At 45.0% G+C, this 15,337-nt stretch overlaps 1 protein-coding gene across 1 annotated transcript in view; it reads left to right on the forward strand.

Annotated features, from left to right (window-relative positions):
- Nucleotides 1-5,304: 5,304 nt before the first annotated feature.
- Nucleotides 5,305-15,337, forward strand: part of PAG1 (phosphoprotein membrane anchor with glycosphingolipid microdomains 1) — a 111,157-nt gene continuing 101,124 nt past the window's right edge. Inside the window, exon 1 of the mRNA XM_014256834.2 lies at nucleotides 5,305-5,487. The gene's annotated coding sequence lies outside the window, so the exon portion shown is untranslated. The remainder of the gene's footprint in view (nucleotides 5,488-15,337) is intronic.

The raw sequence follows: 15,337 nt of genomic DNA on the forward strand, positions 1-15,337 counted from the left end.
CCCTGGGAGGATCAGTTATTTGCTAAGCCTTGTTGCTACAGAGGGGCAGGGAACATATAGAAAATATAGCAAAGCCTGACTGTGGCTCCAGCTGTTGCTCAGCAGATACAGCGACTACTGTGGTCTTCTTCCTCAGCGGAAAGCATGGAAGTGAGCTACCCCTGTGGGTGGCATCACAAGGAATGACTTTGTCTATTTGATACATTTCTGTCCTTTGGAGGAAGCCTCAGCCCAACGCTTCAGTGAGAAGATAGTTCACTTGCCCTCAAGGCCTCAGCAATAACCAGGCAGCAGCACTAATGATGACTGTCTCTCTCAGTCAAATTGGCAATGCCAGGAGGCATTGCTTTGACACAACTATTTTACATGCCTCAACCATAATGTGATTTGTCATTGCTTTCAGAGATGTGGTGTGCAGCCATCCAGGTTTTCACAGGATTTTTTGGCCTGTAAGAAAGTTCTATTAGATTATTTACTCTCTTCCCTTGATTGTGGCAGCTTCCTACTGATGTGCTCCTTGAATGGAAGCAATGCTTTCCTACAAGCCCCCATGCCTTCTTTCACATCCTCTTCCTATCCCTAATGGCTTGATTTCCAGAGGTGATGGTGTCCTCAGGCCCTTTTGCTCCTTGAAGAAGTAGGATTGCTCAGGCCTCTTGAAAACCAGGCCAACAATATATAGAGTAATTGCTATCTTTGTGGGTAGCTCCAGGCCAATCATAATATGCTCTGTTAAGTCAGGACAAAGTCCATGCTAGAGGGATGAGCAGTTAGGAGTGATGCAGGCCTGGCATGGAGAAAGAAACACAACAGTCTATTTGAACTTTTTTTCCAGTGTGCTGTAAGTGGGAGCTTAGCAAGGATGAACATCTTACCTGTCTTAAGGCAGGTAGGGCACACTTCATCCCAGGAACTGGCAAGGGTGAGGGACACTGAAAAGGTTCATTTAAACTCATGGTACTGCTCTGCATTAGGAACTCATGGGAAATCTACACTTCTGTGGCTTAAAGTTGCATTCTTTTTATAATGAGTTTTATTTATACTATATACAAATGATAATTAGGGGATGTACCTCAACATATCTTCAAAAGATACTTGTTTCCTCAAAGCACAGAAGTATGCAGGTTGAGAACAGATTTTTCTCCAATTATTTACTAAAACTTCTTTAATGAATATTTCTACATGAATAAGAGATGTGGAACTAGGACCATGATGTTATATAAAATAGGAGTGAATTTAGGGATTGCAGCAAACTGCAGCACTGCCAGCTCCTGCAGAGTTTGTGTGTTCCCTGTTTAACACATGTAAATTGACCTCTCAAGATGCATCTGTGAGCACCTAAGCATATCCAGTGGCTTGAGCTTGCCATAAGGGAGAAGTCTTGTTCCTTCTCCTCTAACCCAAACTTCTTCCCAGCCAAAGAGCCTGGTTCCTCATTTCTGGTGGCTCTGGAGTTTGACTTGCCTGTGAGCTGATACAACTCAATGACACAGCAGAAAACCAGGCAGCTGTTTCTTTCAGGGTCACGTTTCTGCTTGGTTAGTGACCAACACTGGCGACTGAAGGGCTTCATTTATTCACAGGTAGCAGGGCTGACAAAAGAGAGATGATGAGATTGCACGTTAGGGAACAGGGCCTTCTCACTCTGGTGGAGGTGAACTGCTGGCTTAATGATTACCATCCTAGGAAAATGAAACCTAAGGTGTTCAACTTGAGTACCAAAATCCATTTTAGGCATCTGAAAATGCAGTTTAGTAATACAACCTGCTTCACACAAGCACGGCTGAGGCCAGTCCTGTGCCTCTGGAGCAGAATGTCTCCAGCAGCTTCTACGGGCCCCGCTGCCCCCCTGCCTGCCCCTGACACTCTTCCCACACTGGCTGGCAGAATATGTGTATGCCTTCCCTGGGAGCTAGGCTGGGAACTGGTCCAGCTGAAAAGTAACTTCTGTACCCAGCTCACTTGCAGAGAGTTGTGACAATACAATGCAGGGCAGAACAAGGGACAGAGATGGGCTACACTAGGCTGAGTCAGAGCAAAGCTTGTATGTGTCCAGCTGCTCCTTACTGCTGCTCTCACAGAATGTCACAAGTCAAAGGCTGTGACCTCTAGCAGCACGTACTGTGTTTCAGCTGTGCCTGTGTTAGCCTTCTGCCCTAACTACTACCAACAACAGGCCCTTGGACAGGAGGTTAAATCAGGTGCTTGGGACTTCCTCATTCTTAAATGGGAAAAAAAGACAGTGGAAATGCCTGGGACAGAGGGTGGGTTGCTGCTATGTGGGTACATTACTTGTATGTTATTTACTTCTGACTATAACCGTGACAATACATAAGGTAAAATGCAATGTAGGCATCCAAGGGTCCAGTTGTCCTTCCTCTGCTTGTCTTGTACAATATTTTGTTACACTCCTTTGTTGCATTTTGGGTCATGCTAAACTGTAAGGCCCTTGTGGCAGAGAGCACGTCACCGGTGTGAAGAACGATGCCTCAGATAATGGAGCTCTAGCAGCAGTGGGGGCCTTAGGGAATGCCTGTCACAGAAATGGCAGGAGGGAATACTTTCACTCTTCTGGAGTGCAGAATTAGTCATGTCTGCAATTGCTTGATTTTTGCCAGCCTTTTGGAAGGCTGCCTTCATCTTTGTCTATTGCCTATGCAGCTCCAATCCCTCCATCTCCACCAGATACCCATCACCTTTACACCTCCCTCCTACTCCTCTGTTTTGAATCCAATGCCTGATCCTTCCCTTTTGTCAAGAAATCGTAAGCTCCTGTCCCTCATTCTCTGCATCTCTCCTTCCTGACCTTCCTGGCCAGCCTGTCTGATGACTAGGGCTGCAAGTAAAGATTAGGTAATGAGCAAACTCCACTTCCCCAGATTTAAAAGAGAAACGTCCAATACTGTCTTCTTCCTAAATGCACAAGCAGGTAAATGAAACCAAAAGGTATTTGGAGCTGGAGGGCCAAGGGGAGATGAGAGGTGGGAGAGAAGAAAGGAAGAGGCAAGCAAAAACCTCCCCTCTCCTTTGGAACTCTCTCTGGCTTGGTTTCCATTTTGACAGGAGTACAGATTAAGGTGAGAGACCAGATTAGTATGGTGATACCCTTTTATACCATACACAGTGACTCTTGTTCAAAAGCAAATATAGGAACTTGATTAAGCTTATGATTTTGAAAGGATTTTATACAACTAATTAAATCCAAATAACTATCTGGAAGAACTAGGAATGTCTATGGTAGGGTTAAAGAGATGGAAAGTTCCTCTGGGTTTCAGTGTACTGGCATGCTTTGTACAGCCCTTGTACAAGACTCAGCAAAAACAGTATTTGGCTGATGACATCAGACTGTGCAAAAAGATACAGCTGAAGGAGAGTAGCTGCTAGAACATTTGTTTCCAGTCTTTTTGGACCTACAGACCACTGTTACCTTCCAAAATTTCCTACAGATCACAATTTCACAATTCATACTTTAAACTGAAGACACTACAGAGGCACCAAATGGCTATGATGGCCCACCACTCTTTATAGGACATTTACAGGACATTTACAAGGCCTGAGCAGAGCAGGAGTACCACTGGTCAGGGATGAAAGAACGCAGAGGCAGAACAAAAGTGCCGATTCAAGACTCCACATGTGCAAATCTTCACTGGCTACAGCAACCAGAAACCAGTTGGAGGTGAAAGAGTTAAAGTCTCTTGGGTAGTTGGGTTCATTGCAGAGTCACTATGTGGGACGTGGGTACAGATGTTAGGGGTTTTACAAAGTCTTCTTGTTTCTAATGGAATGATTTGATGGGAACTTTCTGCAAGAACTGTGGGTAAAAGACACTGGAGAAAACAGTCTGAAAAAAACACCATTAGGTCAGCTACAGTGCACCAGTGTAGTGAGTGGCATGCCAGGAAAATGAAGAAAAGAAAAGCAACACCAGGCTGGTAAAATGACAACCATCAGCTGGATATTACAAGAACTGGCAGGTTACATGCTAGATTAATATGCATTTTGTTGCAGGGGCCATGTGGACAAACTTAGATGGGCTGGACTCTGCTAACCATGGACTATATCACCTAATGCAGACAGAAGTTGTTGGATAAACAGCTTGAAAAAGGTTTAAAAAATAGGTTTTTTTTAAAAAAAAGGTTAACAAATCAACAGAGGAACCCAACAGCTGGCAAAAATGAAAGGCAGGATGAAGAAAGGATCAGTTCTGAGGATTCACTGGATGGATGTGCATGGAATAATAAACTGAGCTATAATCTTGCCAAAGATTAGGTGAAAATGAAAATGCTGGTGGTAGTGCTGTATTTGGATTTTCAAAAAAAAACCCAAGAAACCAACCGAGCAACAAACCAGCACTTTCCTGCACAGGGAAATCCTTGCTTGGAAAACACCAAATGCAGATCCAGGCTCAAACCTTGAGCCAGCCATGCATCTGACAGCACTGCTATTGCAGAATGGCATATGGGGTTTGAACTTATTCTCAGGAAGTAAGAGCTCACTGGGTGTTAAGTCAATCCTTACATACGGGTGGAAACTCGTAGTAATTATGCAATTTCCCTAAAAAAATCCCCAGAGAGCTCAGTTAGATATTTTGCTTTTGCAGCCTTTCCTGGCTCTGCTCTTACAGTGCTTTTCACTTGCAGCCCTTGCGCTTCCCTACATCATGTAAAAATACAATTATTTATTTTGCTTAAAGATCTCGATACAACATTAAAAAACCATAAGTAACTATGCCGAGATTTCTTTTGCCAAAATACCTGTCTTCCTTAGTCACACTCACTTAACGAGGAGGGGAAAAAAAAAAAAAAAACCCCAAAAAAACAAAAACCAAGACCAGGATGCTTCAATTCCTCCTTTTTCCCTCCCTTTCAGGCGGCCACCGGAGCATCCTCCAGCCGCGCAGCCCTCTGTGCGGCAATCGGGGCGGCGGCCCCAGCATCCGCCGCCGCAGCGCCGGCCCGGCCCCGGCTGCTCCCCGCTGCTCGGGGGCGGCCAAGGCGCCCCGGGGCCGCGGCAGTGCCGCAAGCTGGGCAGCGGAGCAAGGCGCTGCGGCGGCGGCCACGGCCCCGCAGCCCCCGCAGGGGCGTGCCGTGCCGAGCCGAGCCTGTGCCGGTGCCTGTGCCTGTGCCGGTGCCGGTGCCGGTGCTGCGCTCGCTGCCGGCCCGCGGCGCCGCCGCCGCATCGATGGCTCCGGGGCCGGCGGCGCGGGGACAAGCGCAGTGCCCGCGCCGCGCTCCGCGGCCGCGCTCCGGCCCCTCCGCCGCCTCCCCCGACCCTCCCGCCGGGCGGAGGAGGGGGAGGGAGAGAGGGGGAGGAGGAGGCGGGTAGGGAGAGAAAAGGAGAGGAGAGAAGAGAGACGAGAGACGCGCCGCAACTTGCTGCCTCCCCTGCCTGCTATCCCTGGCCGCGCCGCTGCCCGGCCCCTGCGGGCTGCGCTCCGCGGGAGGCGGCATCCAGGGACGCAGCGCTGCGCGGGGCCGGCGCCTCCCGGTGAGTTGGGGGCGGTGCGCGAAGTTGCCGCGTCTGTGTTTTGAGGGGCTGTCGGTGCGGGGGCCGGCGGTGGGGCTGCCCTGGCTGGCCGCGGTCCGCGCTGCGGGCAGGGCGGCGCACGGGCGCTGCTGCGGGCGGGGATCCCGGGAATAGCGGGCACAGGTGCGGGACACGGCCCCGGCGGGGTCGGCTGCGCGCATCTCCAGCCAGCCGCTGCCAGCCAGCCCGGAGCCGTGTTTCCATTGAAATCCTATTGCGCAGTGACAGGCTCCAGTTTGTTTCACTGTGGTATCTGCTCTTGGGCTTGGAAAGTCTTTAGGAGGAAGGAAGGGATCGCTGGGGCGAGCGGGGGCTGCTCCTCGAAGAGGGCTGCAAGCGCAGATTGCCCCTAGCGCATCGTGTGCCGGGTGTGCTGCGCCGAGCTTTCGGCTCTCTCAGTGCTCCGGAGAGGGAAGGGAGAAACTGGCCCACGGTCACGGCAGAAAGTTGTGCAGCTTGAGATGATGCGGACACTAATGGGCCAATTAGCTAAATAAACAAACATAGTGATTTATAGGTGTCTGAACTGTAGTGCTTTGAATGATGGAGCTCTTTAACCTTTCTTTCTAATCTAGCCTTAAGAGATTTGGTTTTCAGGAGAGTAATGTATCATCTGTGGTGCTGAATACACGAGTTGATTACATTTGTAAAAGGAAAAGCCTTTGAAATAATACTAAGCTATTAAGCAATAAATGCAGAAAAAGAGTGAGACAGAGCAAAGATAGAATTTTGGCAGAAAATATTTCCCCCCCCCCCCACCTAAGGAAGCCTAGCAGCTGTGCTTGATTAACTTTTAACCAGAGTTCTTATTTTATTAACTTAAACTTCAAAAAAATAAGTGTGCTTGTTTTTGTCTTGAAACCAGTGGCAAATCCTCCTTAGTCCTCTCAAAGTATGTCTGTGTTGCAGATAAGTGATGATTGGAGCAGCATCTGTTAAGAGAATTTGTAGAAGCAAATGCTGCTAAAGATACCCAGTATGTAAATGGAAGTACATTGTCATTGTATTTGTTTCTCTTAGCCAACACAGAACAAGACATTTCAAATTCCAGGGGGTTTTATTTAACGTCATTAAAATTTTTTCAGGTGCACAGCTTCATTATAGCAAAAGTGCCTCCCCTAGTTGGAAAAGTGATTAATTCAGGTCTTAGCTTATTTAACAAAGGACAAATTCTGCAGGCTGTGGGGCATCTCCTGTAAAGGGTGAGTGTCTTTTGCACTCATTGAAAAAGAAAATAGTACAGTATGTGTAACACCTTGCACGCCTGAAGTACTAGAGCAATTTTATATTTTACCAGCATTTAAACACAGGTTTTTATTAACATAAAATCAATATTCAGGTCAGCAATGGGGATGTGCAACTTCCAAATGAGAACCTGATCTGGAGGCAACACATTGCTCATATGAGTAAAGGTTGTGGAATATGACCGAACTCACCTATCTTTTGTTTGGTTCCTTTTATGAGATGCCGTTTAATGAGGAAAAGAAACGGGAAATACATTGTGTTTTAAGACACAGTGTTCCTCATAAGCCTCATTGCCAGGCATTTGAAAGTGAATGTGGCTTTAGATCATATATTGTATACAAATGACTACTACTAGATAACTTAAGTTCTGAATTTATTCTGTTATTAAAGTTATATTTATCACAAAGTGGCAACTGGATTCCAAGTCCTAAACAAGGAAATATTGATGATCTTCGAGTTAATTTATATTTTAGGAAGCACTGAGGAGTCCACAAGAAAAGTAATCAAGTTTTTCTTGCTGGATGTGGCATTTAGTTAAGGAACCCTCTTTCTCAGGGCACTGGGAAATTCATTGACACACAAAGGAGTTAAATGATTTTATCAGCTCATTGATAGCCATGGTAAAGTGCTGTAGAGTTTAATGGCTGGAACAGGACAGTTCTTTTACTTCCAGTAAGGATGGGGACAGAGAACTGAGGGGCTTTTCCAAAGTAGTTCCAAACCCATATCATTTCTAACTGTAAAAAATAATGAAAGAATAAGATTAATAGACCAAGAAGACTGAAAACCATGTGACAATTAAAACAATTAATCATTCAGGTAGCATTACCGAGGCCTCCACAGCAATGCCTCTGCTTCCAGGTCTTGAGAGTGGGTCTGGTTTCAGGCACAAGGATGCGAGGGTAGCTCAGCCTGGGAGCGGCGGTGGGGAGGGACAGGTGTCCTGTGGTCTGATGGCTGTGCTGTGGCTGGGACAGAGCCCAGGCAGGGGGAAGGGGTGCAGGGTGCTCCCACTCACCCTTATCCCCAGGTTGCTAAGCTGAGATGGGGAATGCCTCTCTGCCATGCTCAAGGGTTTGCTGAATGTATGGCAACTGCTGGCCCAGGCCCTGGGTGGAGCCAGCAGGGGAGAGAGGGGTGCTGGATGAAGCTCTAGCTGCACAGCCTGTGGCTTGCAGGCAAGCTGCCCTGGCTGCTTGCTGCCCATCCCAGCATCCCAAGGATACCATCAGTAGCAGGCCTTGTACTGGGTATAATAATGCCAAAAAAGTTCTGGTGAGGGAAGAAGCTCAAGTTTCTTCCATGGGAAAATGGTCTATTTGTAAACGTTCTTATGATAAGATACTTCTTGCAAGGAGTGAAACATGGAAAGGGCAAGCAGTACACACTCATTTGTGCAATACTACTAGAGACAAACTCTAAATTTTGAAATCACTATGCAGTCATGTGGGCATCATGAAGCAACACAGATGAGGAAGCTGAATCCTGATTTGGCTGCCAGTTTACTGCAGATAATTGAGATGCCCTTATCCATCCTAGTACCCCTCATGCTCTGAATTGCTGCACTGTGCGGGAGGTTCTCTATCAGTCGCTCCTTCCGCCTGGTCCCACACCTCCCAAAATCCCCGCGTGCCATGCCAGCAGTGGTGCCCTGCTTGTGAGCTGGGGTGAATGGCAGCCTGCAGGTGTTCAGTGACTCACTCAAGGTCCCAAACTGCAAACCCTTCTGCAGTTTCATTCTGCTTCTCTTCTGTGGTGAAGCAGTTTTTTTGGCAACAACACTGTGCCTTCAGCTACCTGGGCAGGGCTGGGCAAGCTGCAGGTGGTGGGACCTCCAAAGCTTGCTCCTGAGAAGGTGCACCAAGCGCAGCTGTGAGGTGGATGACGAGCGACAGGAGATGCGCCTTTGCTTCATGGATGTGATATAACCCAGTTTTAATTAAAGCAGCCACAACAGATTATTAGTGGGGATAAATACTGCCTTGTTACAGCCCTCTTGGGTCATATGTAAGCAGTATTCGTTTTAGAAAGGATGAATGAATAGTCAGTGTGAAGGATAAAGATCAGCATTGTTAATCACTCTGGAAGTCTTCCGTGGGAAAGTGTAAACTCATGAGGAAAGATAGCCCATAAATGTCATTTAAATATTTAAATAACTTGACGATAAAATTTTGATAATAAAGGCGTGCAAGTACCAAGTTATGTTTGAGTTCATGTCAAAGATAGCTAGGACTTGTACAGTTGGCTTCAATCATTGGTAGGCTGTGCTTCTACTTCATACTTTGCTAGCAGTGATGAAGAGCTCATCTTCAATGCCACCTATGGGAGAAAAAAAAAATAATCAAATTTTTCTTGTCAAAGTGCATAGAAATACTTTAGAAACTTGGGAGACCATGTTTGCTTAAGATATTGAGCTTCAGGAGGGGTTAACACTTCCCTTGTGGTATTTGTGGGTAAGCAGTGTGCCAGGTGCCTTTATCTGGGCTTGAGTCAGGGGACTGAGCATCCAGCTGCTATTTGTTGCTGTTGATACATCTGCAGGATGAGAAGAATGACTCCAGGTGGGAAAGAGTGGGTCCCCCCCATTAATAAGCAGAAATGATAGGATTTGTGCCTCTACTGTTCCTTGATTTTGTAATTCTCACTAAAGTTTCTTTTGCCCTTTCATACCTCTCAGAACGCCTTACAACTGTTGGGGGAAAAAAAAATCTGAGTGCTTTCATGTAAATGCGATGAGGATAAGCCTTTGAAAATATATCTAGCTGATGTTGATGAATAAAGAAACTTGGCCAGGGTAAATCTTTTCATCTAACTTCAAGAGCCACATTGTAATGAAGTAAATATAGATGTACTTAATGGGCTTCTTTCATCCAAATATATAGCAAACCCTTTAAAGTAATGCAAACAATTCTTAAATGGATTTCTAGGTGGCTTTTTTTTTTTTTTTGTTTTAATATTGGAGCAGTTTAGTCTACCCAGGCTAGGCCAGGAATGGAGCTGTGCAGATGCTGAGGTGAATGCTGGCCTACAGGGGAGAGTGCAAGAACATGAGACCCAGCTCTTCTCCTGGGGTGTTGTGCAGTTAAGGCAGGAAATGCTCATTCCATGTGTAGTGTAAAATGTGTTATTTGATGAGTGTCTCCCCAGACATTTCCCTTTGGAAGGCAGTTTGCAGACAAGGCTCCAAGAGGCAGGGCCTGCTGTCTGTTCCCCCTTGGCTGTGCTCAGCCCAGACTGCATCATCAAGAGCCCCCCAAACTCAGGATGACTGGCTGCCTTCCTCTGGGGCCACCTGTGCATGGCATGCCACTGCTTGGCCAGGTGCAAACCTGACTGTGGGGCTTGCTCTGCAGGACTCATCCTGGGGTGCCCCAGAGTACCTGAGCTGGGTGTTAAAGGTGGCCTTAGGGCCATCATGACAGCTGCCATAGACACGATCATTGGAGTGTGACTGCAGTGGAGGTGGTGACTTTGGCAACATCTTGTTGGCTGGAAGCTGTGGGAAACTGGAGCTCAAAGGTTCTGCAGATCTGGGCATTTATTGTGTGCCAGTGGATTGGGTTTCATTTCAAGTCTTGCAGGATGACTGTTTTCAATGATAGCATTTGTAAACAGATTAATGACTTTTTGTGCAAATGTCTTGCACATGCAACTGTTTGGTTTCACTGCCCTTGCTTGTAAAGAATGTGTAATGTTTGTCTTTCCCACGTCATGGAAAGAGTTTTCAGATCTTCTCTTTAAAAAGTGCAGTTGTAAAACAATTTTACTTTGAAAGCAAGTCTTTGTTTTAAAAAGGATAAACCCTGTTCTGGAGAAAAAGACCTTCACTTGGTCTTATATTTTCTTAATAGGAAGAGTTCGGATCCATTAAATCCCATTGTGGAATAAAATCCCAATCACAGCTGGGCAATATTAGAATTTGAGTATTAGACTATTTAGATAACTATATCAGCATAATTACAGAAATTCTTCAGGATGAGATTTTTCTTTGCTGAGATCTTGATGAATGGGGAATACTGTAAAGGATGATTTCTGTGAGTCTCAGAGGACTTTTGTGAAAGAGATTTAAATCCAGGAGACCATCGTACTTTGAAAAACATAATGGTGATTTACTAATGTCCAGACTGAACTCACTGTTTGGCACCTCGAATAATCACACCAGTCCAGTTTAGCTTGCATCTGGTTGTGTTGTGCTGTGTGTACAGAAGTCAAATGTATTAAAAACTGCTCAGCTTTGGATGTGTTCATCTGGGGATTTGCTCATAAATAATTGATAACCCTCTGAAACAAAATCTCTTCATTACTCCGTGGATTGCTCACCTCTTCCCTCCCGCGCTCATTGTTCTCGCAGGCGGGGGAAGAAGGAGGTGCTGCTTTAATGAAGGTGCACGTCAGCCTCCGCTTCTCCTTCCAAAGGTCATCCAGCTAAACAGTGGCAGTGAAATGCTTGACAAAGATAAACATTTTATGGAGATACGTGGCATTCCAGTGTTTCAGAGGAGCCACTGAGCTGCTGTATTTAAGGCTTCTTTGCATCCCAGCATAGAAGCAGTGCAGACGATGAATTACTAAATCGATGAAATGTTTGCATCTAGTGTGCTGCAGGACGTCGAATTAAGGATTGTTTGCTGTTCGGTACCAATTACAGCTGTAAGATTTGGGCTTGATCTTTCATGATTTTACTGCTAAGGATACCATTAAGTATCCTTGCACAGACTGTTTGCTGCAAATGGGACAAGTCTTGGTGGGCAGTGCTTTCTCATTGGAGTGAGTTCCCATTTACCAGACATGGATGCATAGTGATGAATTTCCTTTTTTGCAAAAAAAACCCCACAATTCTGTGTCCACTGACCTAAAGTCTGAGTTGATCTAACAAAATCTTGTTTTAATGGAAAAAGTGTCTTAATGTAAGTTCAGTTCATCTTTTTGATGACTTGATTGTTTCAGAATTATTAGCCAGATTAGTCAGAATTATTAGCCAGAAGAGTCTTTAAAGGTGCTGATACTTGCTTGCATTTAATAGCCCTAACTATTGCTAATGTACAGGAAATGATCAAATCACATCACTGAGAGAGAACCCGAACAAGTCTTACAGCTATTTTAATGTGAGTTTTCAGATGTTACTCTTTTTAATTGAAAGGTGAATGCTATAAAGGCTTTGTCAGACTCCTGTTCCTATATGACAGCACCTTCTGTGGACTAACTGGAAGTCCTAGAGTGCTGATCCCAGCTTTCAGCTTCAGGATTCATAGCTCAAGCTCTTCCTTTTTTACTTGGCAGAAGTATGCATCTGTGGTGGTGTCTGGATTTATGTCTTCCAAAGAAATATTGGATCAATCAAAGAAAATGAAAAAGATTTTCTGAAATGGTAATCACATTCTGGCTGATACTGGAAAGAACAGAGCCTTCGCTCCTTCTCTAAACCACAAGATTAAGCTTGCTTATAAAGGATTAACAGAGCTCTCTTCTGTTAATTCGTAGTGGTCTAGTCGAAGTGCCCGATTCTACATCAGTGGAAAATCCATTATCAATCAATGGGAATTTTGCAGCTGAAGCCAAAGGGATTAGAGGCTCATCATTCAGAAGTGTCTGAAGGAGAGAAAGCCCTGGCTATGCTTGTTGCCACACAGCTGTGAGCCACTGCTGGAGTGTGCCCGCAAAACATGGCAAAGGAAAGTGTTCAGCTGCCTCAGGGCTATTTCCAGAGACTGTGGAAGGGCTCGTGCCATGGGCCAGGGCTGAAGAGGAATTTACACCATTTCCTGGGGTGCTGCCGGTAGTGGGCCTCTCCTCACGTCAAGCAAGGTGATTTCCAACTGGAAAAGGTGCATGGAGAAGGATAACCTGAAGCCTTCTTCCAGGGCTTGTGCTGTGGTTGGGGGAGAGTTAATGAGGAGGTCAGTGTGAGTAGGAGGTAAGGGCGGGGGATGAGGGGTTCAGGTTTGGGGATAAGGGGTGCAGAGGAGCCCTGGTGCCTACAGCCACTGCTGAGGCTGCACCCCAGGCACACTGGTTTAGGAGACTGGAGTGTGAGGGAGGGACAGGAAGACATTGCTGAAGAGGTTGCTAAAGAATTTGCTACTGATGATGTTATGGGTGATTTCCTAACAAACTGCACTCTCTCCAGAACTTTCTTCCTTCAATGAACGACAGCTAACTTTTCCTTCTAGTGGAGTGCACAGACCAACATTCAGACTGTTAGAGCCTGCAAACTAGAATGACTTACTTTAGTTTGGGATATTCACCAAGCACATTCCAAAATATAGTTTTACTTTCTTTTGAAATGCTGTCAGAGAGCTTAGCTACTAATAGCTCTGATCTCGAGCCTAGCTGTGGGGAAAAGCACAGTCTCTGTGGCCTCCACTGCAGCATTTGGTAGTTACTTTTCCACAAATGGAAGCTAAATGGAAGCTTAATAAAAAGCTATTCAGGGTAAAAGTTACAGGTTTTTCAACAACTTGGTAAATACACGTGTATTGTTTTGATCTGTTATAATAGGCAAGGTTGTGTCATTTAGTTTGGCAATTACAGAGATTAAATCAGTTTTCCTTTACTCTTGTTAAATGCAAAATAATTGAACACACACCATGGAAGGTTGGGGCTCTCGTGTTTGTAGCTTCATCATTTATTAATCTAACACATTAAATGAGAGGCTTTATAGATTTGCTTGCCTAAGGAAAAAGAAGAAGAAAACACAGAAAGGCCAAACTGGATGTGTGTGTATTCTGTCTCACTTTGATGTGCTGTCAAGTATTGTCTGATTTTTAGTACACTTCGTAAGAAAGGACACTGCTTTGCCCTCAGAAGGGTAAATTGCGACCTCATGTTTAAAGAGTTTGAGTAAGCTTATATTTGTGTAGGCAAAGTCACTTGTGCAGTTCCCTTCATGTTCTACGTACAGGAACATAATGTTGTAGACAGGCCAAATAAACTACAAATGAGAACCCTGTAAAAAGGTATATTTTGGAAGTATCTTGGCTGTCTTAATTGACCCCCCCTAGTCATAGGAGGGGCTGTCCCTTCCCCTAGCTCAGCCTTTTCAGGAGATGGTGCTGGCAGCGGTGCAATAATAGCTCTGTGGGGGCAAACATACTCTTCTTTCTTACCTTCATGTAGCTGGAGGGGATTTGAAAATTGGATATTTCTCTCTGTCTCTGCAGCTCCAAGTAGCCCGGACACTGCCAACCATGGATTAGTGAAATAAATCCCTCATGTTTGTACTGAAGTGGAAAGCATAAAGAGCATTTTCTGCCTTTTTTCCCCCTCTTTAATGTGTCATTTGCTGGCTGGCACAGTGACCTCCATTTCGCGACTTGTGAAGTGACTTGTCACAGAGCTTTTCTCTGTGGGTTAATTAATCACTCAAGGGAGCAGCAGCATGTGACATTATGCATGTGGACCTGAGGTAAACAGTAACCTATGGACCACCTATACTGCATGTGTACTTCAAATATTATCTGTTAATGCACTTGGAGTTTTCTAATATGATTTTCTTTCCCTTCTGTTTTACCTGTTTTCTTAACTATGTCCTTGGTAATCAAAAGGTATGCAAACACCTAGTCACTCTTTGGTCTTTATAAGTATAACTGAATTTGGAAGAAAATATTCCTGGCAATTTAGTACATGAAATTTGCCAGTTCATTGGGAAATGGTTTTATGCTAGTAATGTAGAGGTACAACAGTTTGGTTTTCCAGGGTATCTTGGTGGACAGTCTGTCAAGTATTTTAAATTGTTTCAGTCAATTATACTGACTGAAGTGCAAGAAATAATTAATTTCTTTTTTCAGTTCTTGGAGATTCAATTTCATACTCTTGATTTACATTTTGGTATCAATTGTATATTTTAATTTGTGTGAGTGAACCCTGAAGCTTTTACTCACTTGTGACTACATCTTTAATTTTGCCTGACAAGTCCATCACATTCCTAGAAAGCTAATGTACCAGGAATTGATCAGCAGTAACAGTCAGGGGAATGATAGGGGAGGAGGTGATATCTGGGTCTGGTGTGGGACCTGACCAGTTATGCTGGTTTCCAAGTGATCTTGTTATCATTGTTCTCAACAGGTTTGGCTAAAACCACCCCTGGAGAAGAACTGGAGAAAGAAAACTAGTAGCAGAGGATTGGTTTCCCAACAAAATGGAAAGCCATTATTATGAGGCATAATTAGCTCTATTATTTATTTGGCAAAGCAGGCAGGCAGCAAATAACTCAGCATTTCTGTGTTTCATGTTTGCTCAGCACTCAGGCAGAGTCTGCACAAGTAACATGGGGCAGTTGGTTCTCAATAGGCACATCAATATCTGTAGGATGGAGAGGCCTAGTCTGTGAAAAGGGTGATGGAACTTCCAAACTCCTGTAGGGATGGCCCAAGGAGCTGGTTATAGCTACCCTGAGACATCAAAGCCCTGGAGGCTTGGACCTCATGGCTGGCAATCTGGGAATCTGGAAATCCTTGTCACTTTTTGCTTCTCCCAGCTGTAGAAATTACTGAAATATTAGTTCTTGGACAGTGGTGAAATTAGCACAAGTTGTTAGTTTTAATCAGCAGTAAATATTTTATTCAAG

The sequence above is a fragment of the Pseudopodoces humilis genome, chromosome 1 (genome assembly GCF_049639895.1).
Source record: "Pseudopodoces humilis isolate 2021_Gansu_Grassland_sample_001 chromosome 1, ASM4963989v1, whole genome shotgun sequence".
Lineage (NCBI taxonomy): Eukaryota > Metazoa > Chordata > Aves > Passeriformes > Paridae > Pseudopodoces > Pseudopodoces humilis.